Source organism: Cyrtonyx montezumae, unplaced genomic scaffold (assembly GCF_038088225.1).
Source record: "Cyrtonyx montezumae isolate F1298 unplaced genomic scaffold, pur_monq_1.0 scaffold_36, whole genome shotgun sequence".
Taxonomy (NCBI): Eukaryota; Metazoa; Chordata; class Aves; order Galliformes; family Odontophoridae; genus Cyrtonyx; species Cyrtonyx montezumae.
Genome location: NW_027072041.1, coordinates 3,128,008 through 3,152,801, shown reverse-complemented (window position 1 = coordinate 3,152,801; position 24,794 = coordinate 3,128,008). Strand labels below are relative to the sequence as shown.

At 38.2% G+C, this 24,794-nt stretch overlaps 1 protein-coding gene across 6 annotated transcripts in view; it reads right to left on the bottom strand.

Annotated features, from left to right (window-relative positions):
• The window catches only part of MPDZ (multiple PDZ domain crumbs cell polarity complex component), a 98,113-nt gene extending 96,664 nt beyond the window's left edge, over positions 1–1,449 (bottom strand). For all 6 annotated transcript variants that reach the window (XM_065745491.1, XM_065745494.1, XM_065745496.1 and 3 more), the window contains exon 1: positions 1,395–1,449. The gene's annotated coding sequence lies outside the window, so the exon portion shown is untranslated. The remainder of the gene's footprint in view (positions 1–1,394) is intronic.
• Positions 1,450–24,794: the final 23,345 nt, after the last annotated feature.

Below are 24,794 nucleotides of genomic sequence, written 5' to 3'. Positions count from 1 at the left end.
TCTTTTTTTTCCCCCAGTGAGGAAGTGAGGAAATCGATCTAGCTCTCCCACCGCATTGTTATGTGAAGAGGACAATGTATCCAGTTCCGTAAGAAAAGCTTGATAGCACAAAGGAAACCAGCAGAAACACCGGCTGTAATTAGTAAATGTTACACCTGTGCTCTGTTAATGCAACACTGAGATATTAAATGCTTAAATGGGTAAAAATATTGAAAACTAAGATGGTGCTCTCTTCCATTAAAACACTGCTAGTGAACATCTCTAGAGGTCTCTTCCAACCCCTACGATTCCGTGATTGACATTAATATGCCCTTAGGCATTTTTGTTGAGCATTCTAGTTCCCCTAAAGTTACATTACTTTCCACTTATGTAGAGAAATGACATTTCCCAGGCACATTTTACAACTTTTCCCTTTATCTGTTTAGACTCCTTCCTCCCAACAGGTTGTTATCTTGGAAAATGCCCTGCTGATACAGAAACTGCAAGGCGTTACACAACAGGCTGCCACAACAGCTGAAACCAGGCCCTTCTGCTTGGCCCAGTCACTGCTCTGCTGGGCAAAGGACTCCCCCTATCCACTCCAATACCATGGCAAGGAATGTTTTCTGTTCAGCAAGTTACGCTAACTCAGTCTTCCGCACGTGGTAAGAAGCAAAAGGGATGAGGCTCTGTTTTTGGAAGCTGAAAGGAAATAAATAAAAAACACGGCACTGCTCAGCCAAGCTGCAAATTAAACCTATGAAATGTGGTAAACAGCATTCACAGAGCCAGTTCTGTAAGGGCTTTTTCTTCCCTACTAGTAACTTTCCAGTAACTCAGGATCGTACTGGAAGCAGAAGGGAAAAGCAACCAAGACAGAAATCACCCCATACAATAAACCTTTTTCTTCACACAGCCCCGCCCACCAGACGGCAAAACTGCGGCCTCGCACCGCTACACTCTGCCCAAAGGACGGTGCCTACACGCACACTCAGGCAACAACAACAGCGGGGTCCGGCGCTGCCAGAAGCGCCCGGCACCCGCGGGCAGCGGCACCCACAGTGGAAGCGCCGGTCCCCAGGAGCCCACCAGCGCCTGCTGAGCCCCTCCAGAGCACCCACTCGAGGCAAAACAGCGGCTCGGCTCGGGCCTCCGGCTGCGAGCGGCCTCGGGGAGTTGACGCGCGGCAGGGATGGAAGCTGCCCGCCGGAAGGGGGGGAAAGAAGAGCGACAGAAGGAGGCGCTCAGGGACCTTCCCTTCCTCGGCCGCCGCTGACGCGAGGACGGCTGCCCCCGCCAGGCCGCAGCCCGCTCGCTCTCCGCAGGCCGTGCCGCGGCCCCGCTCCCCATGGCCGGCGCGCCGCCTCCCGAGGCGCGCCAAAGCCTTCTCCCCGCGGCCCCCGCGCCCCGCTTACCCGGCGGCTCCGCGGGCCCCGCTCTCCGCCTTCGCCCTTCCCACCTCCGAGTAACGGCGCCCCGGGGAAACGCGCTCAGGCACGCCCCGCCGGCCTGAAACATAATCCTGCCCGCCGCCCCCCCTGGGCCGGCCCTGCGGCACCGCCCGGCGCATCCCGGGGGGCGGGGTGGGCTGCCCTACGCCGTGCGGCGGCGGCTGACACCGAGCGCCCGGGCGGGGGGAGGCGGCGGGCTGGGCCGCGTTGATTGTCTCGTCTTTGTGCGGTTGCCCTCGGAAAAGGGCTGATCATCAGGCAAGAGCGTTGCAGGGAGTGAGCTGTAGGATGAGCGGGAGCGGCTTTGAACTGAGGAAGGGCAGATTTCGGTTTGCTGCTCCAAATGATCCTTTTACTGTGCTGCGTTTTAGAATCTGTGCATAATTTAGTGTTTGAAAGTCGTTCTTCCAGTTTATGGCTTTGAAAAAATTAATAGTTTTCAGTACTTAGCTCAGTTTGCACAATCCCAGTGTCTTCTGGTGAGCATTTGCCCATCAGATCAAACACTGAGGTTCTGTTTGCTTTTTCTGTGTGAATGCCGTATGAACTGTCACCCGCCTTCCATATTACATCTAGTGACTACAATAAAATTCAACAGAAATTTGTGCATGTCGTTATTCAACAATAAGTTCGATAAATGCAAAATCAGACAGCTGTTCTTTATTGCTATATAAATAGCATATCAGTATAAATATATAATCATTTTTTTAAACTCACTGAAATAAAGTGTGGTGATGTCAGGAGTGTTATTTGGAGTTAAAAAAGTAAAAATTGGGTGTAGTAGCGTTTTGCACCTAATGTTCAAAATCATTGGTGTGAAAGACCCTCCCAGGACAACCTGTGTTTGTATGGGATATGCATTCCAGATCATTTTTTAATGTCAAATCTGCTATTATCAAGTAGAATTTCAATATATTTGGATTTTGTCAAGTCACTTGAAGTATATGTTAAGCAGATGATACCTACTGAAGTTCAAAGCATCATGCTTCCATAGGCAGTACTGCAAGTATTTGCATGGGCTTAATTATACTCACAAACTTGTAGTTGTGACCTTCTCAGTAAACATACATCACACATATACTTTAAATATACATCACAGCTTTCATTTACAATATGATTGAAGTCAAGTTGTGTAGAAACAGATCTAGCAAATAGCAAAGAAAACTGTTTTGGGTTGGAGTACACGACTGGTCCAGAGTATAAAACTTGCAAACAAGTTTAGAATGACCACAACAATAATTACTTACTTGTTTCTTGCTTTTGCTAAAAGTAAATTTTACTGTTAAATTTTTTCCACAGCAAAGGAAACCGTGTTACCCCTCAGGTCCCTTATTGGAAAAAGGAGGTCTTATGTTATAAATGGTTCCCCAGGTGGGCTTGGTATTGTGCACCTAATGCACATTAAAACTGTGTCATGGCTGTATTTCTATAGGTAGAAAACCATTAACATCGTGCAGCTTTGTATGATGCTGTCCATAAAACATGGAGAAAGAGAATCTATCTGTATTTGAAGCTTAAAAATACATGCTAATGGATGAGTGAATAAATAAATAAGTGCATACGTTCAAACATCTATACACACTGATCTCATGATTTTAAAATAAAACTTCAAACAGCTTTTTAAAACACAACATTTCCTCAAAAGACCATTACTACAACAGATTCCATAATGTTGTGTTCTGTTAGGAAGACTTTTAAAAAGAAGATGTAGGGGACCTTAAGATAGCAACACCAGCACTTGCTGTTCTCTATTATTAATCTCTAATATTAATTAGGTAATAGTAACTTCTTTATTATGAGAATGAAGGAGTAGTGGAACAGGCTGTTCAGAGATATTGTGGAGTCTAGTTCTTTGGAGGTGCTCAAAACCCTTCTGGACATTTCCTGTGTGACCTGCTGTGGGGAACCATTTTATCAGGGAGGAGGCTGGACTCTATGATTTCTAGAGGTCCCTTCAATTCTTCACAATGCTTACTATTCTGTGTACAGTTCATTTCTCAGGCTAATCTAAAATACACTCATACACTCATGGTAGAATTATGAATATTGGATGAGATGTCTACCTTCCTGGCTTACTTCTTTTAGCACAACTTTCTGGTAAAACAACGGAGGTTAATATTAATAAGGCTCTGCTTAGATTTATTAGAAGATGCAGAGAAGTAAACTCAGAATGAAAAGTCCTTACAGAAAGCCAAGGCATTTTATGTGTCCATTAAATCATTCATTAGGCGACTGTTGGGAACCCAGTATTAGAGGAGTAATGGAGACAGATTTTAAAAATGAAGTGAGAATAAGATTCTGGTCCTTCTCTACCTGAGTCATAAACGTTGACTGCACTGCAAAATTGGTATTGCCTTCAAAAACTCTTTGACAACATTTTTGGCGCAAGTCAATATATTTCCTAACACAAAAGGATGTATTCACAAAATCATTGTACAATTTTGTCACACTGAATTGTGTATCAATGCCATGTGTTTTGTTTTATTTTGTTTTTTACTGGACAGCGTTTTTGTACTGAAGTTGCAATTGGATGTCCTCCTACAGAATTCACAGAGTATGTATTTTAGGGACCCATTTGTCTCTCCTGAGAGAAGGGATTCATATGTATGTATATACATATTATGCTTATTCTTGAAAAATCCCAGCTCTGAACTTAAAATATAAACAAGAGTCTGATAAATCTTTCTCATAAGTGCTAACCTAATTAACAATTGAACATACATCTGCTTTTATATTCTAACCCTTCAGTACTTAAATCATAATTGTACTAATGGTTATGCACATGTACTTTTTCATACACAGACACAGTAGAGTACTTACAGCAAATTTAGGTTGAACACCACAAATAACCACTCTTGTCAGAAAATGTTGATGATTATTATAGATCAAATTTTATTCCCAAATATGTACATCAAGAGTAGTCCATAGCATTAAGCCAAATTAAACTGTAGAAAACCAACCTGAGTCCAAAGGTAACTGTGAACACCATTGCTGTAACTGCTAGTCTAAATATATTAAATGTGTAATGCTAACTTTATCTGTTTGAATAAATCTTATTTTTCATGGGACTGACTAGAATACAATACATTTTCTAGAAATTATGCTGGCAGAAGTACACAACCAAACCTAACACTTTTCTCCTCCATCATCTCAACACAAAATTTTGGCTTCAAAAATCAGACAGCAAGATGTAAGTAGCAGTTGGAGGTAACACCAAGCATGCTGTTATGCAGAGTTAAAATTAGGAACTTTCTTGTAAGTTTAGTGCTTGGAATTTATTCAATTTTTGGATTATTATGCTGGCAAGTACAGAATATTAGTTGCACTTACTGAAGCATGCAAGCTGGCAAGAATGGTGCATAGATTTACATTTAAAAGTTTTTAGGGAAATTGTCTCCCTTGCGGCTATACTTCATAACTGTTATTATTGCTATTGGAGGTTACACATGTGTGTAGAAGAGAAAGAATGCCCCTTAAGGTAGAACAGAGTAAAAAGAAATCATAAAAGGTATGCTAATTATTTATAACTGCAAAACAAAATACTTGAAATTATGGCAAATTAAAAGAGCATTTATTTACACACAAACAGGATTGTTTAAAACCACAGGTCTTGCCCGTAGCAGGGAAGTTAAGCCAAGTAAGTGACAAAGCATATTAACCTTATCATAGATTTTTCAGACACTTAATACCTATAAGGAGAGTCTGGTTTGTTCAGATTAAGTTTATTTATTTATTTGTAGTTTTAATGTGTGCTGCTGACAGTGACTGTGTATTTGACAGACCCCACTTTCAGAAAACCTAACTTCCTAGAAGTTTCTTTTTTCTGAAATGCTTCCAGGAATGCAGCCCAAATCACCTTGTCATTAGCAGTTCTCACCAGTGCAACCAGCTGATCCAGTATTTGAAAATAAAAGATAGTACATCCTTAAAAAAATTATATTAGAAAAATAGGTAGGTCCTACCTAAGAGTACTTTGAGCTTTAAAAAAGTCAGAATGGGGAGAATTGGCCTGGCCAGTTTGGAAGTTTGTGTTCAGTTAACATTATTCTCTGAAAATCATAGCTTGTCTTCACTAAGTATTGTAGTATCAGAACAATGATACATGTTTCCTTGAAAAAATGCTACAAAATGAACCAGTTCTACAGATATCTAAACTGCAATATATTAGATGGGAGGGAATAATTACTACAGAAAGACAAGGAAATACTTCTCTGGGTGGTTAACTTATTTTTGGAATAAATCCTCTTGAAGATGAATTGGTGGAACTAAAATAAGCAGACCAATTGCAATAGAGTGATTTGTCACATGGCCTTGCTGTTTATCATGCAGAAGGATCAACCTATATGTGATACTGCCCAAGCAGCTTCTGTCCTTCTCTGTATGGACTACTGAGGTAATCAGATACTGAGATTCTGCCCTAGTACTTGACTTTTACAGTTTTTTGCTTCTGATCCAAACTGTGAAACTGGGGAGGTGTTCCTGTTTGGATTTAATTCCATGATTTTCAGAGTTGAAGGCACAGGGAAAGTCTGTGTTTTCAGTCATGAACCTTGTTTTCTGAAAAACAACAATGACTCGTTTTGGATGAAGAGCTCTCTACCTACTGGACTGTCAAAAAGAGATCTTCCAGTCTGAGACAGAAACCAGCATCAGAGCTGCAGTGTGTGCATGGGGACAACAAACGACCATAAAACTTGTGAATAGACTTGCCAAGTAGTTCTACATATGGAGGAACTTGGCAAACAACTGTCCTCCATGACCTGTCAGAGGGTGGTTTACCAAGAGGGATTTTTCCACATGGTTCTTCAAGATCTTTCAATTTTAAATTACATACAGAGAAGAAACCAAAAACACACTGACGTCCTCCTTACATTTTGTTTTCAATGTAGCTGCACTTGGTTAAAGCCCCCAAGTATCTTTACTAATATTATTAACAGCAACTAATGCTTTTAATATTTAGTTGTATAGATTATCTGATTAGTACAGACTAGGCGGTACCAACACAGTATTGGTGTTGATATGGAGTTTTGGAGAGTTTAAAATTCGAACACATTAAGTTCACATCCCCTTCCATAGGAGTTTAAAACTGCATATTGCCCATTCATGTCAGCTCAGTTGTTTAAGAATGACAGTTGACATCTCTGAAGGAAACTGCTACAGTCTGTTGAAGAGGATACCCCAGAAAAAGGGTTCAAAAGCAGTTGTCCATCTCACTGGTCAGTTGTCTGATCATCCCATAACAGTCCTTATTTGTCTAGCAAGATCAGCACCTGTAAGACAATCAGAGTGGGGAACCTTTCTTGTGATGAGACTATCTCATATTCAGTGAATAGGATGAGAAAAGGAAATGGCCCAGATATAAATGAGTATGTCTGTTATTGGGTGAGTTTTCAAAGTCTAAGGCAGTTTCATTGATACAAGGATCCATACAATTTTTTTTTTTTTTTTTTTTTTTTTTTTTTTTTTTTTTGTATTTTTACCAGATATGCCTTCCCCTGGCCACTCAGATAATGTAGAGTTCATGGTACCTGCACACTGCCAAAAAATATTAAGAAAAAATGAAAAAGAACACCACATGGAAAGAGATTTTAACTGAGAAAAAGACCTTAAAAGGTTGATGTTTCTGGAATAAGCCCATCTGTACAAGTATCTGACAAATGGAAGGCAAATTTCACATTATTCTTAAATAGGAATTTAGTATTAAGTGAAAATCACTTTAGCAAATGAAGCGGATATGAATTTAGCCCAACTGTGCTCTCACTAGTATTAAAAAAGCTGTGTTACTGTGTGAAGCTGACTCCATAAATCCCTTTCTTCTGTTAAAGTACACCTCTCTGGTTTGGTCATCTGCTTCTCATATGTAAGGGTTCCTTCTCACAGTGGTATGGCTACGAGGAGACTGATATGTAATATGTGAAATTTTGCCCTTAGTTGTTCAGTAAGTGCCAGGAACTTACATCATAATTAACAATAAGAATGAATGTTCAATATGGAAATACACAGCTGTAGTAAGCTGAACCTCTCACTTCCAGCAGTAAAATGCCTTTCTGTACTTTCAGTTTTGTATGCAGAAAATTGCTTATTTTCTAACTAGATGGTGTTGCCACTGCCATTAGCTAGATCTCCATTTTCTCCAGCTTTTAATGATTAATACAGTGTGCATAACACCGGGCAAGATCTCAAAGCACTAATAAACTTCCCAGTTTTCTAACTTGAGCCAACATCAAGTCTGCAATCAGAATCTCACAGCGTGTTATGCAAAGACAGGCTATGATGAGCTGCCTTTTTTTTTTTATCACATGGCTGCCTTTTAATTTTTGTTGCCAAGGGGACAAACCAAGAGGAAATGGATTTAACAACTGTAAAGTGATGAATTTTAAAGCTGCTGTTACTAATATTTGAACTCTGAATCTAATTTGTATGCAGGAGAAATGAAGAATAACAATGTCATTTCACAAAATAAACAAAATACAACCAAACAAAAATCACTCTTTCCCTCCTGTCTTCTTCTCATACTCATATTATTTGAGAACTCAAGCTTCAGATATAAATGCACAGGCATCACCAGTAACATGGAGAGGCAAAGGGCATGGAAATACGGAATTTGCTATATCTCATAACCCTATATCACTTTAACATACACAGACATTTTGGAAAGTACAAAGTATCTGCCTTATAAAAAGCTACTCTAACAGTAGAAAGGAACAATTGCAAATAATAAGAGAGACATTTCTAGATCTCCCTCTCCCCCTTGACTGTTTTTCAATAGGAAAAGCTTGAGGGAAGCAAGTAGAAGGATAACAGCCCATATAGTTTTTAGAATCACTCTGCATAAACCAGCTGTGTCTCCTTCGACCACTAGCTGCCATATAGCCCTTCCAACAGACAACATAGAGCCCTTCATCCAGTTATCCAGTTCAGGTGGCTTCAAGAAACCTTTCTCCTCCCCCATTCCAGGTCACTCCGTTAATTCTTCCTTTCTGGTACCTGAAACTGATGTGGACTGTAGAAGCACTGCTGGTGCCTTCAGATAGCTTTGCCTACGAAGTAATCCTTTACTGCAGAAATCTTATGTTGATGCTTTTTCTAATAAGGCCATTGTCCATTCCTTTGTTATGAACTAGATGTTGAAACTATCCTAGGAAAAAACAAAGAGAATCAGTACCTAAAGAATGTGCTGTAGATGGAGGGATCAAAATGTCCTTCTCTACATACATGCAAATACTTGAAGAAGAGTACTAGTATTTTACACCCAAAATTCAGTCTGTCCAAAGTCTGCTTCCTGAGACTTCACACCTTGAGATCCATCACCATTATATTTTGACGTTGCATTTATGGAGATGGCTCTTAGTCTACTCTCTGGAAAGGCATGCTAGGACCATAGACCAAACATATATTTACCTAAATTTGAGGACTATATCCAGTACTTTCAACCAGAATGTATCTGCTTTCCTAGGTACCTTCATGGACAAAGGATACCTTGTTTCTACTTCACTTTTTAAAAGTGAGAATCAAGCATTTAGTCAAAACAATCACAATCAAAACCCTCTTGGAACGCATTTAAACTCACGTTTCTTGCAAAGGAGAAGTAAACCTAGACTATATTAAATACTAGTAGTCTGAGTTAGTTGTAGTTCCTACTCTTGACACCAAGACTGTTCCAATTTGCAGTCTGCATACACAGTGCTATTTAAATTTCAAGACAGAAGTCTTTAACCTATCTCACTCCAGTAACGTCACACTAGTGTCTTAGATCAAGAAAGTGCTCGGTCCAGACACAGGAAGGAATGAAAACTGGATTCAAGCCTAGTATACAACAGTTATAATATCTGCCCACTAAATTATCCTATGCTTAAATAACATCTCTGCTACACTTGAAACTGAGAAAGCTTTTGTTTCAGGTATCAGCTAGCCAGAGTTCTTTGTGATTTGTGAATTTTACAAGATAGAAAGTACCTCAAACCCAGAAGAGGAAGGATTTAAATACTCGTGTCTATACTCTGCATAGCTAAGGCCTAGAATCCTTCTGTAAGGAACCAAATACTTTCTGCTCATATCTCAGTACTTCCATCAGGGCTTTGAAAGTCCTGAAAGAGACAAGGCATGAAAACACATTTGCAAGCCTGTACCATGCTGTACTGATCACACTGCTTTTGGACTGAGATGTAGACTCCTTACCTCCTAGTTTTTATCATGAGGAAAGATCCAATCAGGTCTCTTATTAACCTATCATCTTAAAATTTGAGAACGTCTTGACTATAATCCTTCTATATGAATAAGGAAAATCTTGAAATACATAAAACAGGCACATTCCTCTTCAGAACAGTATAATGAGACTTACATTGCCTCTGCAATCTGGTTGAGGGACAGTAAGTTTATACCCAGCTGTGAGTAGATTTTGAGGAAAAAAATAATATATAAATGTCTATATACAGACTGATTTCACCTTCAGACTTTCAGCTACTTCATGCTTCCAGTAGGCCATAAGCATCAATCAGAGTGGGGAGCGTGTACCACATAAACCAGAAACAGTCACACATTTCTTACAAGGATATTTTCCCTACAAGTGTGGCAGGGCATACATGATTGTTCACCCTTGATGTGAGATATGAGAAAACAAATGTTTTCTGAGAACATAAATGTTTTGTAACCCAGAACTAAGACCAAAGAGGAAACGCAAACTAGAAGTTAAGGAGAGAGAACATCTGCTAAAACTCAGGAAGGGCACAGTAACACTACTTGAAGGAGCAAACTCTCAGCCCCCTTGACTCTCAGTCAAGGATTATAGACAAGAAGACTGAAATTAGTTCACTGGTGCAACATCAAATGTTATCTGTCAACAGATGAGCTGATACCTGCCACAGTGTTTGCCTGTGGGTAGTCAGCAGTGATTGTGGGACACTGCAGAGCAGAAAATGTTATGAGGAAGGAAAATGGAAAAAAACAGTTCATTGCTTCTTCTCAGTGCAAGTACAGATTAAACTAGAATGTACTATTTGGAACAGAAGGAGATAAATCTTTGGGAACATGTGGAACTCCTTGCTACAAAATAGAAATTTACATGGGATCATGTAAAGATGATCATATTAATAAAAATGTATGGAACAAAATCTAGTCAAGATATAAATGTTAAGAGATGACAAACAATAAGACAGTAAATATTTATTACATAAAAAATGATAATTTATCGGAATCTGTGGGAATAGTCAGTGTTTAGATGTCTTCCTGGAAGAAGGGCAGTAGCTAATTAGGAAGTGGACTGGCATTACAACATCTGTGATCTTAGCAAAAGATGAGTAAGCAAAATCTGATGCCCCAAACAGCAAAGAAAGTAAGCAGGCTTGCCTGAAGTTACCTTCTTGATCAGAACATCAGTGAATTGACAAGTTCATTCTGGAATAGTTGATTTTTTTATTGGCAGTCTTTCTACGGTAGGTGACAAGTTTACTGCCATGAAATATGTAGCAAGATTAACAAGATATCATAGGTGGCAAGATTTTACACTATCTAAGGGGGAAGCTGGAAAACTCAGTCATATAGATATTTAAGTATAAAGTCCCCTTACATTAAGTTTATGAGAGCACCTGTAACAACTTTCTCAGTATCCTCACCTTTGTCTCATTTTATAAAAAGAAAACTCTATTGTAGTATTCTGACAATTTGAAAATAGAAGGTAAGCCGGTTTAAGGTTATTTTTAAGTATTTGTTTCAAATATTTAGGTTTTCTAGTTACAGCAGCATTTCCATCCTGTTTTAACCGAAGACATTTATTTGCAACCCTGAATGTCTGTTTAGATTTTCCGTTTCCACAACCTTAGTGTTCATTGGATGATATCCGAAGATTATTTTGTATTGCAAAGATAATTTATTTCCTAAATATTAATACTGCAGACTAGCTGTATTTTGTAAATAGCAGATTTGGAATATGTGGTTGGGGGCTTCAACTAAAATCTAATTTTCATAGTTACTATCTGTAGTAAATATATTATTTTTAGTTTTATTTGATTTAATAAAAAATATTTAAAATGAGTTTATATTTCTGAAGCATTGCTGTAAAGACACACTGAGATCGTGTCATGTCAAGGTGGTTAGCATGGGCCAAAATGCTTGTGATTTTTTGTAGTTTTAGAAGGCTTATATTACAACAGTAAAGCAAAAGCATTTAGCTTAATTGTAGCTTAATTAGCATAACTGTTGGTCAGTAGTTTCTCTTAGCGAGCTATGGTGAGTTCTATATAATGGCTTACAGAAAAAAGGATTAATGTAATGTGATTTGTATGTTTAATTTACAAAAATTAGAGATCTGCAAGATATCTTTGTGTCCAGAGCTACTGCTTATCAAGATACATATCAGTATATTCAACTTTCAAGTTAACTTACTAATCACTTATCATGACTGATGCCCCTTCATATTTTTTTAATGTTTTAAGAAGTCCAAAAGTGAAATAAGAAATACAATCACATTTAAGAAGTAAATAACGCTGTGTTTCCTATCTGACTGCAGGTAAATATAAATGAATCGTTTTCGAGGTTTACACAGTTCAATCTTAACAATAACATATAGCACTGATGCTTTGCACAACTCATTAATGAAGTAGATTTAATGATGTTCATAGCCCAGAATCAAGGAACACCTGCTACAAATAACTTGCAACAAAATTTTTAAATGGACTATTCCTCAAACCATTTCAAATACACTTTGAAGGAGACAATATACAAATTTCATACTAAATCTTAGAGGATCTTGTTAAGAAACACGATCCTCTAAGATTTAGTATGAAATTTGTATATTTCTTTTTTCCTCCAGCCCTGGCATAATGATTCTATGATTCTATAATGCCTGTTTAATCTCCCTTCTTTGATCAAGATTAAAAATATTATTCTGCCAATTATTGCACTCTTAGTCAAATTTGGGGGGAACATTTTAAGCATAGGTTCTTTTGTGAAATGTGACTTGAAAACTAGCAACAAAGCATTGTGCAAAGATGAAACACTATTTAAAGGTGGTACTCTGGGATACTTTTACTTCCTTCTGTTTTAAGGAAAAACATAGAACTCATCTATGATAAATTTACAGCCCAGTGTTTCAAAAAGACTGATGTAGTCTCCAAACTTTGTTAATTTGCTGAGAATACATTCAATTGCAAATTTTATTACATTTAATAGTTCTGGTTTGTTTGTTCTTCTTTTTCTTTTTTAAAGACATGATTTATGAAGAACATCATTCACATGTATTAGTCTCTGCCCATCAGAATGTTCATTTCTAGTAGGATTCCACTTCATTTCATGATGATCTTGGCCCATTATAAATGAAAAATTTCTCCAAGAGTTATCAAAAATCTTTATTTGGAGGTAGTCACTCCACACTCATGACAGATGGGTGTCTTTCCATGCTTATGAACATGTTCTATTGCAGGATGTCTGTGCTGTCAGAGTGATAACACAACAGTTCTGATACAATAGTAGGGCTATTTAAATCCAGACTCAGAAAACTTTTGTTTAATTCTGTGGTCTATTCCTTTTATCCCATTGCAATCACTTCTGTTTAGTAATCAGTTATCTTGCAAAATCCTCAGTTTCTTTCAGTGTGTGACTAGAGAGTGCTAAAATATCAGCCAACCCAAATAAAAATGAAAATACCCAAACTGGAACTTGATGATAGTATATTTCATTACAGTGAAAATGCAGCTCCTGAAAACATATCTTATTATAGCAGGATGTCAGTACAATAGCACCGTTGTTTGTTGTAATGGAAAAAAAAGGGGGTCAGGAGAAGGGGGAGAAAGGGGGTGAAGCAGGGACTTACAGAGACTGATAGTATTTAAACCTCAAAAGCAGGTTTGCCATTTCTTACCACATGTATGATCGTTATTAGTTATAAATACTGTCATACCAGTAGATGTCAGTACAATCATTGAACTCTACAAAGATAGAAAAGTGCTTCATGTTCACTGCTACAGCCAGATGTAAGTATACTGATAATACTTAATATATCATGGAACATATCTACACTCCTGAATGATATAGAATCTGTGTTTTTTAAGAATATTGATTCACAGTAACAAGGATTTGAAGAGGTTTTCAATGATAGTGAATTCCAATGGCATTTTTAAGCCATCTTATTTACTTGCTGGACAGCATCTATAATTTCCCATTTTCATTCAAATATCATACAGATTCATGGCATTTAAAGATATAAGTATTCTGCCTAGACTTTTTCCAAACAAAACTTGGTATTAAAAATACAATCAGAGGCTTGGCTACACCTCATCAAATATTAATTTTTGCAAGAGAGGGCTAGACTAGAGAGGACAGTAACTCATTTTCCTTTAAGACTGTATTGCAAGATTTTGTTTTCAAGGGAATAGCAATGTTTGAATAAAACTTGAGGTAGTCATATCTGCTCTGGGAAGGTTTTTTTTCCCAACATATTCTTATTATATCTCCTTTCTTTCCCATTTTAATGTCTTGGACCTTGAGATGAAATCCTGGCTAATCACAAAATCATAGAATTGCAGGGGTTGGAAGGCACCCCAAGATGCCTCTGCCAAGGCAGGTCCCCTACAATAGGTTGCACAGGTGGACATCCAGATGAGTCTTGACTATTTCTGCAGAAGGAGACTCCACAAACTCTTTGGGCAACTGTACCAGTACTCGGTCACCCATACCATAATTAAGTTCTTCTGTATGTTTGTATGGAATCTTCAAGAGATCTCTAGACTAATCAATTCTGGATGTGAAACAGACAGATATTATTTTATGTAGTGTCATATTGCAGCTTACATTCATTTCCATTACATTGGCTTATCACAATTGGCACTCTTATGCTCACCACATTCCACAGAGACAAAGACGTAATTACAAATGAGTGGAAGCTGTGGTTAAGCTGGCTTCCAGGCGTTGACTGTACTTTTCTTCCATGGAAAGAATGGAGTAGAGGGTCAGCAAAGGATACAGGAGAACATTGTTTGTGCATGGGCATCGCCAGACAGCACGCAGCCCAGGGTCAGGTCTCAGCCTACTGACTAGAATGAGGACAAGAAAGCCAAGGAGGTAGCACAGGATCTTGTTTTCACGTGATGTAATTCTTTCTCCCTATGGTGAATATTAATCAAGCAGTATTATAACAGACTTCTCATGCTGATGTGGCTTTTTGGATTTATGTGCTTGTAACTGCCCTGCTAAGGCACTTATACATCAATAAGGTGACTGTTAGCCTTGTGACATTTTGAAACAGCTGTTGAAAAGAGCACTTAGACTTGAAGTACAGCAGTGACTGGTCTTTCACTCTATTCCTCCAAGTCCTACAAATATACTTTCTTTGACTTTTCATTTCCCCTCAAATAGATGACAAATGGATCCACAAGATATGAGACTGAAAGTACAAGTGCCTGCCTTCTGTCTCTGGGTTAGAACTGTTTCTGACAGCTATCTACTCACGTGATAGTTTGTCATATGAGAATAGCAGTGTTCTACAAACTGGAGGTAAAAACAACGAATGCTACAGGAGGCCTGGATAAGCCCTTTTTTTTTTTTTTTTAATCTCAGGGAGGAATTCATGTTAATGATGAACTCTAAGCTAGTCAGAAAGAATTTGCTTAAGTTTGACACCCCCACATACTTCACATTCCTGTTATACTTCTACGTACCTCTCTCATTTGATTTCCCCCCCCCCCACACACACACACACAAAACAAAAACAAAACAACACCAGCAGAAACACCAACAAAAAAAGTGTATAGATGGTTACAATGCCAGAATCTGATATACCGGACATGTAAATATTATATAATCACATTATCAATTATAATCACGTTAAAGAGTAAAATAGCTGATGATAACATTCTTCCTTATTTTATACTTTCATATGCCAAGACTGTGATTCTTTATTATTTCCTCCAAGAGCTGCTGATAGTCCAAATATCTAAAGCAGAGCATAAGGCGAGATTGTTCATGATGATTTAGGTGTTAGTTATGTCATTAGCAATTGACAGAGAACCAAAAAACTCATTCCAAGAAATAAAGTTCACAACCATTGTTCAGGATGAAAGCAGTTGAAATCAGGAACTGAAATCTACAAAACAAAAGCAAATAGAAGAAAAGGCAACTATTAAGTAACACCATTTTAAGAAACTCATACATATGTAGTTATCGAGTGTAAGCCACTATGGGCAAATTACTTCCTTATGATTTAGAAACTCATATGAGAATTCCTAAGGTGGAATATGGTTTGGATCACATGGATACTAAAGAATTTCACCAAAGCACAAAGTCTTGCCTCCTTGTACTTATTTCTGCTATCTTTCCTGTGAACTCATGAAACATTTAATGGATGAGGTTCATTTTACTCTGAACATTTTGTTTTACTCCAAAAAGGCCACTGTAATCAGCATCAGGTCTGTTCTTGACTAACAGTCTTCATCAAAGAGAACAGACTTTATCGTTTTCAATCTTAACAGTTCTCATGAAAGTCAATGATCATTCCCACATTGTTGATCTTTACCTGGCATTTGGATATAGGAAGTACGTAACACACAGTACAGGTGGATGATTATGGAGCTTGGAATAAATATGTCCAAGTGACATGAAATTCTCTGACCAAGTAAGTGAACAAAGAAGATGAGAGTTGAAATCAGGCATTTAGGAGATCATGTATAACATACAGCCTGGGAAATGTGATTAGGATAAAACATGGAGAAGAATAGATATTTGGTATTAAGGAAAGAGCTAGACTCATAAAATAAGCAAAACCAAAGAAGCAAATTGGCTGTGATGGGTATCACTGGAAAGGCTTTGTACCATTTCTCTCGTTCTTTGATCTATCACACAGCAATAGCTACTATGTGAAACTGGGCTTGTATGTAAAAAACAAACTAACAAAAAAAACCCCAGACAATCTTTCTACTTGTTCCTCTCTGAAGATCAAATTCTTTAAAAATTAGTCATTGACATTTTAATAAAGTACAAGGGAAAATCTGCTTCCAGACTCTTCTTAGAGGGAGAGCTAAGGAGGTATAACCTCAAAAAGAAGATTCATTTCACACAATATCACAGTAAGTACAGACTTTTTGTGCAAGAGAGTTGTATTTCATTAAGTACCACTGTATTTTACTAGGACTTTAGAAAATGAATCTTGAATTGCCAGGCTGCACAATCCTTCAGGCTAATATTTGACTGAGCATTCCCTTTGTGCTCCCTTTTCCATATAAATAAGATCTTCATACTGTTTCATGTGCAAGAACTTTCAGGACATTAGTAACTCTTATGTGGCTTGACCTCTTCACTAGTCACAGAATTCACCCCGTTAAGGAAAAGATAAAACTCAAAAGAAACACAGAGCACTCCTAGACAGAGTCTAACTGGCATGCAGCTCCTTTGCTTGCCTCTGAAGTGCCTGCTTTTCTTCAGACACCTCTGCAGACTCTACAACATCTGTCCTGATTCTAGAGGGGAAGGGGTGGCCTGAGCTCCAGACAGTCACTGAGGTGACTGCTTAGCTAGTGGAGAATCTCATGACAATCTGCTGTGAAAAAATGGTAGCTCGCCAGATGGTGGCATCACTTAACAACAAATGAAACTTGCCTAGACCATCCTTCATTCTATTCTTTTCAGAAACTTAGGAAGCACCATTTGTGCCTTGACACACTAAATTCTGCACTGTCATGAGATAACAACATGCTGTTGGACTCTAGTTTCTACACTGAGGCAATGACGCAGAGTGATGAAATATGCAGCACTACTAAGCTCAGATTGGAGTGGGCAGCTGTGTGTTTCCTTAACCAAGCAAAAAATAAAGGAAAAATGAACAGAGTAGTATAGGGGAGGTACCAGCTCTTCACTCTTTGGTTTGGTTTGGCTTGGTTTTGCTTCTTTTGAAAAGTGCTAGTCCTTTTGACTGAAGGGTAGTACTCACAGATGGAACGTATTGAGCAGCCTGTCCTAGTAAATTTGTCATAGCAACAGACACAAAGAAATCTGGTTGTGGCATCAGCAGTTTTTCTCTGATATGCCTCAATGGTACAGTGGCTTACAGTAGAGGCAGTAGCTTCATGGTGCCAAGAGGAAAGCACTGAAGACCAAATCCACAGAGCATTTAAGTGCTTAACTCCCATCCAACAATAATTATTATATATAATCCCAGTATATAATTACTTGGATAATTATATACCTGGCCTTTGGTCAGGTTAACTGGGAAAAAAAACATACCATTGAAAGAAGCAAAAGGGTATAAAATGCAATGAGGAGGCTTTTCTAAACAGCACCAGGTGCCAAACTAATTAAGATTAGTTTCCATAATTGTAGGAGAGATTAACTTGGTCGAAGTGTAGTTTGTAGTTTTTGCCCACAGCACTATATTCATAGGTTCATAGACACATTAGGTTGGAAAGGACCTACAAGATCATCTAGTCCAACCATCCTCCTATCACCATCTCTACCCACTGAACTACTAAATCAAATCCCTTAGCACCTCATCTCAACGCTTCTTGAACAGCGCTAGGGACGGTGCCTCAACCACCTCCCTAGGCAGGCCATTCCAGTGCCTGACCATTCTTTCAGAGAAAAAAATGTTTCCTCAAATCTAATCTAAATCTTCTGTAGCAACTTGTGGTCATTCCCTCTCGTCCTGTCATTATTTATCAGGGAGAAGAGGCCCACCCCCTCCTCACCACAACCCCCCTTCAGGAAGTGGTAGAATGCAATAAGGTCTCCTCTGAGCCTCCTCTTCTCCAGACTAAACAATCCCAGCTCCCTCAGCCGCTCCTCATAAGACTTGTGCTCCAGACCCCTCACCAGTTTTGTTGCCCTTCTCTGAACACGCTCCAGGGCCTCAATGTCCTTCTTGTACTGAGGGGCCCAAAACTGAACACAGTACTCGAGGTGCGGCCGTACCAGAGCTGAGTACAGGGGGATGATCACCTCCCTGCTCCTGCTGGCTACATTATTTCTAATACTGAAAAATAATACAGTATTGCTGTGTCCTCAACAGTTTGGCATCAAGACATTTCTAAGTATTTGGAATCAAACATAGCTTGACATGTACCAGGAAATTTTGACTCCGTACTGAAGGAAGCAATTTTATTAGTTTATCTGCAGGTGTTTAACAGAAACTTAAAATATTATAAAAATAAAAAATATATATCCACATCACCTGACTTGAAACACAGATTAAAGAATTTGCATCCGTGGTAGATACAACTTAATATTTCAGTTCACTAGAGACAGAAAATAGTGCTTACTATCCACAGGAGACCAAACTAGTCATAGATTAAATTGATCATAAGTGCCTTTCTAAAATACTTACAGAAGATTCTTCAAAGAATTTTGAGGAAAATAAGGTTTTATTTTATTTATTTATTTTAATTAATAAAGAGTGATTGACTGAAAACTGCAGATACAGCTAAATATAGAAGACATTTGGAAACCTAGGCAGATGCATATTTCATCTTTGTGTCTGCTAAAATCTGAAGTAAATGCTAGAATCAGAATATCACTGAGTCTGTAGATGAGGAAGTAATAGGAAACTGAGTATGAATTCTGTGATTCAGATGTATGCATCAGTACATTCCCAATTGTATTTAGGACACCCCCATCTTAATGTAAATTATGAATTCCTGAAATACGCACCATATGATTTGCAGAATGACAATGCCCTAGTTTTGCATAAATTACACAGCAGATCCTGATAACTAGGCTTTCCCATTTACATTATGCCTCAGTTCCAAATCCATGGGATATAAATGAGAGCGGCATATGGTCCAGAAATGGGAAAGCTGTGGGGCTTTCATGTACACACCATGGGAACAAATGTCTGTCCCACAGATGGTGGAGTACTTAGATGCATCTCTTATATGATGGATGCCAATGCGCAGGAGGTTGAAGGCATGAGCAGCCTCTAGAGGTCTCTGCTGGCTGATACACTAAGGACAGATGCTAGACCAGCACAAAGGGATTGCAAGGATAACTCTTCACTGTTTTTCTAACTTGGCTTTCCTTTTATAGTGCTTGTCTGTTTCTGAAAAATTATGGCATAGCTGAATAATCTTTCCATTAAAGCTATGGTTATAACTTGTCTGTGAGAGCACTAATAATAACAATAATTTTATTTCAGATTAATTGCTTTACTTCAGAGATTTTTCTATGAACAGCACAGTGAACAAAGACATTTTTTCCTGTCTCTTGGGCAGGGGCTGTGAATAAAAATTCTCAAGGCAGAGAAGAAGATAGAGAGCTGAGGAACTGCTTCCATATCTCACAGTATTCCATAGGCACAAGTTGTATACAACTCTATTTGCATAGGACATTTAAGCATACCCAATAGGGAGAATATTACTGGAAGGAAAGTCAGGACTATCTCTGCATGAATTGAAAATTACTCCATTAGTATATTTTGAAATAGTAATGTCAGTTATTTGGAGAAGACTTTTGAGATACAGGACAAAATGTATTTCAAATGCTACTGAATCTTAATCAACTGCAACTGTAAATGAGTATGGCCACAGGACCCTTACCATGCTGGTGTATGTGTCACTAACTGTAATCTACATGTAAATATATATATATATGCATTATGTATACACATAAACGTGGAAGAAGACTCTTGCAAGAAATACATATAATAACTTCTATGTTAAATGAAAGTGGTACACTTATTAAGGGAAAGTACTCTGGTTATACAGAACCCTTCTGCCTGGCCCACCTTGTATGGCTGACCACATTGTCTGCCCTAAATTCACATGACCTCTTACCTTCTTTTCATAAAACCATGATCCTTAATATTACAGATGCGTTCAGTACTGTTTAATAGTGTTGCTGGCATCAGACTTTTTCCTGCAGATTAGCAATTTGGTTTCTGCTTTGTATTGCCCATTTGGGCTGCTTGGGGCTGCTTTCCACATGTTGCATGGAGTGCAAGTGGTGAGTGTTAGCACTGAGAGGGCTGATCCTTTTCTGCTATCAGTATGGGATTTACTTGGTTAAGCCTGGAAAACCAAAAGGAGAGTGGCGGCATGTCCAACCGGACATGATAGGGCAGCAGCAGTTTCCATGGGTGACTATGCAGAGGGTTGATATTGCTGGGTATAGCCTCTGCCAACACAGCTTGGGACCATCAAAGCTCCTCCTGCAGAGCCCTGCATGAAGTGCATTTATTCACACTTTTATTTTCTCCCTCCTTCTCCAGTGAGCTTTCTTTTGTGGCATGTATAGAATCAGTATGCACTTTCACATGGTATAATCACTAACCTTCAAAGCTCTATACCAACACTTTCTAAAGGTAAGCATCAAGAAAGCAAAGACACTCTTAAGGGCTTTTTTTTCCTTTTCATTTGTATTATCTATAAGCCAACTTTGAAAGTATAATAATAAAGTAATAGGTAGAAACAAAAATGTATAAAATCTTGCTGTTTTTAATATCATATATGAGGTACAGTTATTGAATCTCTCTATCAGGTTAGCTGTACTTGTGGAATATGAAGAATGGAGATTTTTCTCTGCAGTCATTTTGTAAATCAATAACAAACTATATGCATATGATATAATAAGGTAATTCTTTTGATTTATTTTCATTTCTTTAGCTATTTGTCTGAAATTTTTATTCAATTTGTATTTACAATTGATTTTATTAGCAGTATTCTTCATTTTACTTTGATGTTCCAAATATTTGTTGTCTGATTCTAGTTCATTGTTTCCCCTCCCAAATAGTGGTGAATCATTTTTCTTCTCAGTCTTTCATCAGTCTTTTCTCAGAAGTGTTTTGAGAGCAGATTATTTTTTTCTTCTGTGAAAGACTTTTTACCATTTCTGTTCACTTTTTTGAAAGCAAACCTGACTTCTTCTGTTGTGCCTTTAAAGACTTACCTTTAAATACTTTGCAAGACACTACTTACTGAGAACAGTACAAATACACAAAATGTAAAATTAAAATCAGTCCCTCTATCCAGAACTGTCATTAAGGAGCCTTTTGCTTTGCAACAGATAACATAAGCACTCATAGGAACCACATAACCAAAAATGTGCCATTTTATAATGTGCCATTCTGTCGCACACCTGAGAATTTGACTTCTAAATAAGCATGTTTTTATGAGGTTGATTGCTCTTCTCACTCCCAGAATATTTACAATAGTAAAGGGAAAATAAATTCAGGTACCCACTTCCCTGAAAGGTGCTCTGCAAAATTTCATGAAGAGTATTCCCTTTCTACACTAGGCACTAAGCAGCAACAAATTTTCCTTGTTTTTCCTTTGAGAAGATTTTTAACACCACATTGCATTAGAAAGTCTCTGTGACTTAGAAACTGTGCAGCTCTCATCACTCATCCTGTGGGAGTTCTCTGTTATGTGTATTTCTGTGAAAGCTCAAACATGCTGTAGATGATAGCTGGTCAAAATCCAGTTCTCTGCATGACTCAAAGAAGACATATATCAGAAGGTCTTTGAAAGGAAAGTACAAGGTAAAAAACAAGAGAGGGGACCACATACACTCATGGTGGAGCTACATGGCAAAGCTTGCAGTAACAAAAAAACTAGATTTGACTCTTAACATTCTGTTAAAGATCGAAGACCATAAAAATATCAATTTATAAAGTATAATGAATGTTAAAAGTGTAAAAATGAACACATGCAAAGCTGGATGGTTTTCTTTTCTTTTCTTTTTTTTTTTTTTTTGCTACTATATCTTATTTATGCATTTATTCAGTAGGATCCTTCAGTTACATATTTATAATGGGGACATGCTGGCAACCGAATTGGTTGCAGGCAGAATCATGTGTTAATTAACTAAAAATTTATCATTAGTTCAACATTTTATATATAAAAGCATAAGAGGACGGGTTGATTGCTAGGAACTCACATCAATTTTCCAAAAAACCAAAACTGCATCTACTCCACAGTTACAATTTAATACACCAACATAATAACACTGTGCTTTCAGCATTTTAGTTATGAAGGAATTCCATCTTGGAACTTTTATATCTGCTCTTTTGTTTTATATATACTTAAGGAGAGCCACAAGAGGCAAATTGTTTCCTTTTAATATAGAAAGTGTCCTCGAATTGCTCAAAATAAAAAGAAAAAAAAAAGAAAAAATCTGCTTGTAGTGATTGTGTGGCAAATGAGCTCTTGGCTTTCAATGCATTTAAAATTCCAGGGTTTAAATTTGACCTGTTTATTGGCGCCCAGCTGAGTAATGGAGGAGTTTCATTTGGAAATACTTCTGGAGAGTATCCAATTCAGTTTTGGCAGCATTAATTTCACCCCAGTTTAGGGAGATTTTCACCTTCCTTGGAGTGTGTAACTTGTTGGCATTAACTCAGTTATAATCTAACAGAATCATGTAATCAAGTTTTTAAATACGTTCTGAAAATTTTAGGAAGAGTCATTGAAATATCATACAGTATTTCTTCTTTTATATAGGTGTTCTTTTGTCTTTTGGTCTCAAGAATGTCAAAGGCTAACCATTTTTCACAACTGCAATAAAGGGCTGGCTATCAACATTTGGGGATGATTTTGGTATTTATTCACTTCTTCTATCTCTCAGTGAAATGAACTTCTTACATAACATCTGCCAAAAAGGAAAATTAGTGCCATCTTCTGAGTAATTTATATTTTCACTCATTTTCTCCATGTCTCTAGCACAATTTTATTTTATTTACTTGAAACACAAATATATCTTTTTCACTGGGCTCACTGAACCACAGTATAATCCTTTGGTGGATTATCTACAGCGTGTTCATGTCTTTCTTGCCTTTGGAAGGCCCAGAACAGGATGTGAACACCACTCCAAGTGAGGCCTCACCAGTGCTGAGGTGGAGAAAAGAATCACTACACTCAGCTTGCTGGCAATAGTTTGCCTAATGCAAGCCAGAATACCATTTGACTTCTTCTCCACAATAACACATTGCTGGCTCATGGACAATTTGGTGTCCACCAGGACCCTCAGAACCTTTTCTGAACAGCTGCTTTCATGGCAATTGACCCCCCAGTCCGTGCTGGTGCACAAGCTTGCTCCAGCCTGAATGAAAGATTTTCCCTTTCCTGACCTTCACAAGGATCACATCAGCCCAATTCTCCAGGCAGTCGAGCTCCCTCTGGGCAACACAGCCAGGCAATATAACCACTCCTCCTGGTTTTGCACCCTGATCAGCTTGCTGAGCATGTACCCTGTCACACCATCAAGGTAATTTGTTTTCTTATATCTTTATTTTCTCCAGGCACCAGTAAAATTGTGTTTCACTTTACTTTTCTGCATCAGCATCTCTTGGCTTCCAAGTTAAGTACATTGTGTGTTTCAGTATTTAGAACCAGGATGTCCTTGTGTATAGCACCTAGAAATGCTCTGGCCTGCTTGCAGGTGTGCCTGTGCACATGAATACTACATTCTGAACAGCGTGGAGTCAGTTCCTTGAAAACAGTTAACTGTGGCCTTTATGTGCTGCTGTTTGTCCTCTTCTTCTGCACCTACACTTCTAAGTAAGAGATGACCAGCAGGATTTTTTCACATTTGTGGTGCAAATGTTAATTACAGGATTATCCTTGTCTCTCCAGGACATGCAGCCAGATGAGCTCACTTCACTGTATGGGTAATAAATACTATGCACATTTCCTGTTTCCTGAGCTCACACTGGGTATTTATATGTATGTAGATTTGATGGTTGATTTCAACATTTATCACCATTTCCCAGCTCATTTCCGCCTTTCCTTCTCCCAAAAGCACACTCTTTCCTGAATTATATCAAAGTAAAGTACATTTCTGGGTGGTGAACTTTTGTTTCCGGACAGGTAACACCCTGCAGAAGCAGATAACCCAGACAACCAATGTCTCAGCATAGATTTATTTCTGAAGATCCACTAAATCCCAAAGCAGCTCCAGCATGTCCTAGTAAAGTTGGCAAAAATAAACAGCAAACAAACAAAAACCCTGTCAGCAGATGTAGATCTAACTTCTCCTCTCTGTTCATTTTACGCTGAACTATGTACCATACGGCAGCTGATGGTGTACCTAAATGTAAGGGAATGACAGAGCTGAATTCAAACAAAATTACATTTACTCTATCATCTTTGCCTATGTACTACATTTCCACCACTTCATACAACCGTATTTCATGTCTACCACATACATGATGTCCGGCCTATTTCTTGAGAGAGCTGGTGCATATTAATATGACATCTGTCTTCATTATCTTTAAAAAGACTTGTCAGTCAGGGAGGTTTTCTGAGGACTGGAAGAGAGCAAAAATCATTCCTTTATTCAAGACAGTTGAACTATAGGCCAGTCAACCTCACTTCAGTCCCTAGGAAGATTGCAGAGCAAATAATCCTGACAAATTTCCAAACATGCTGAGGACAAAAATGTGACTGGAAGTAGTTA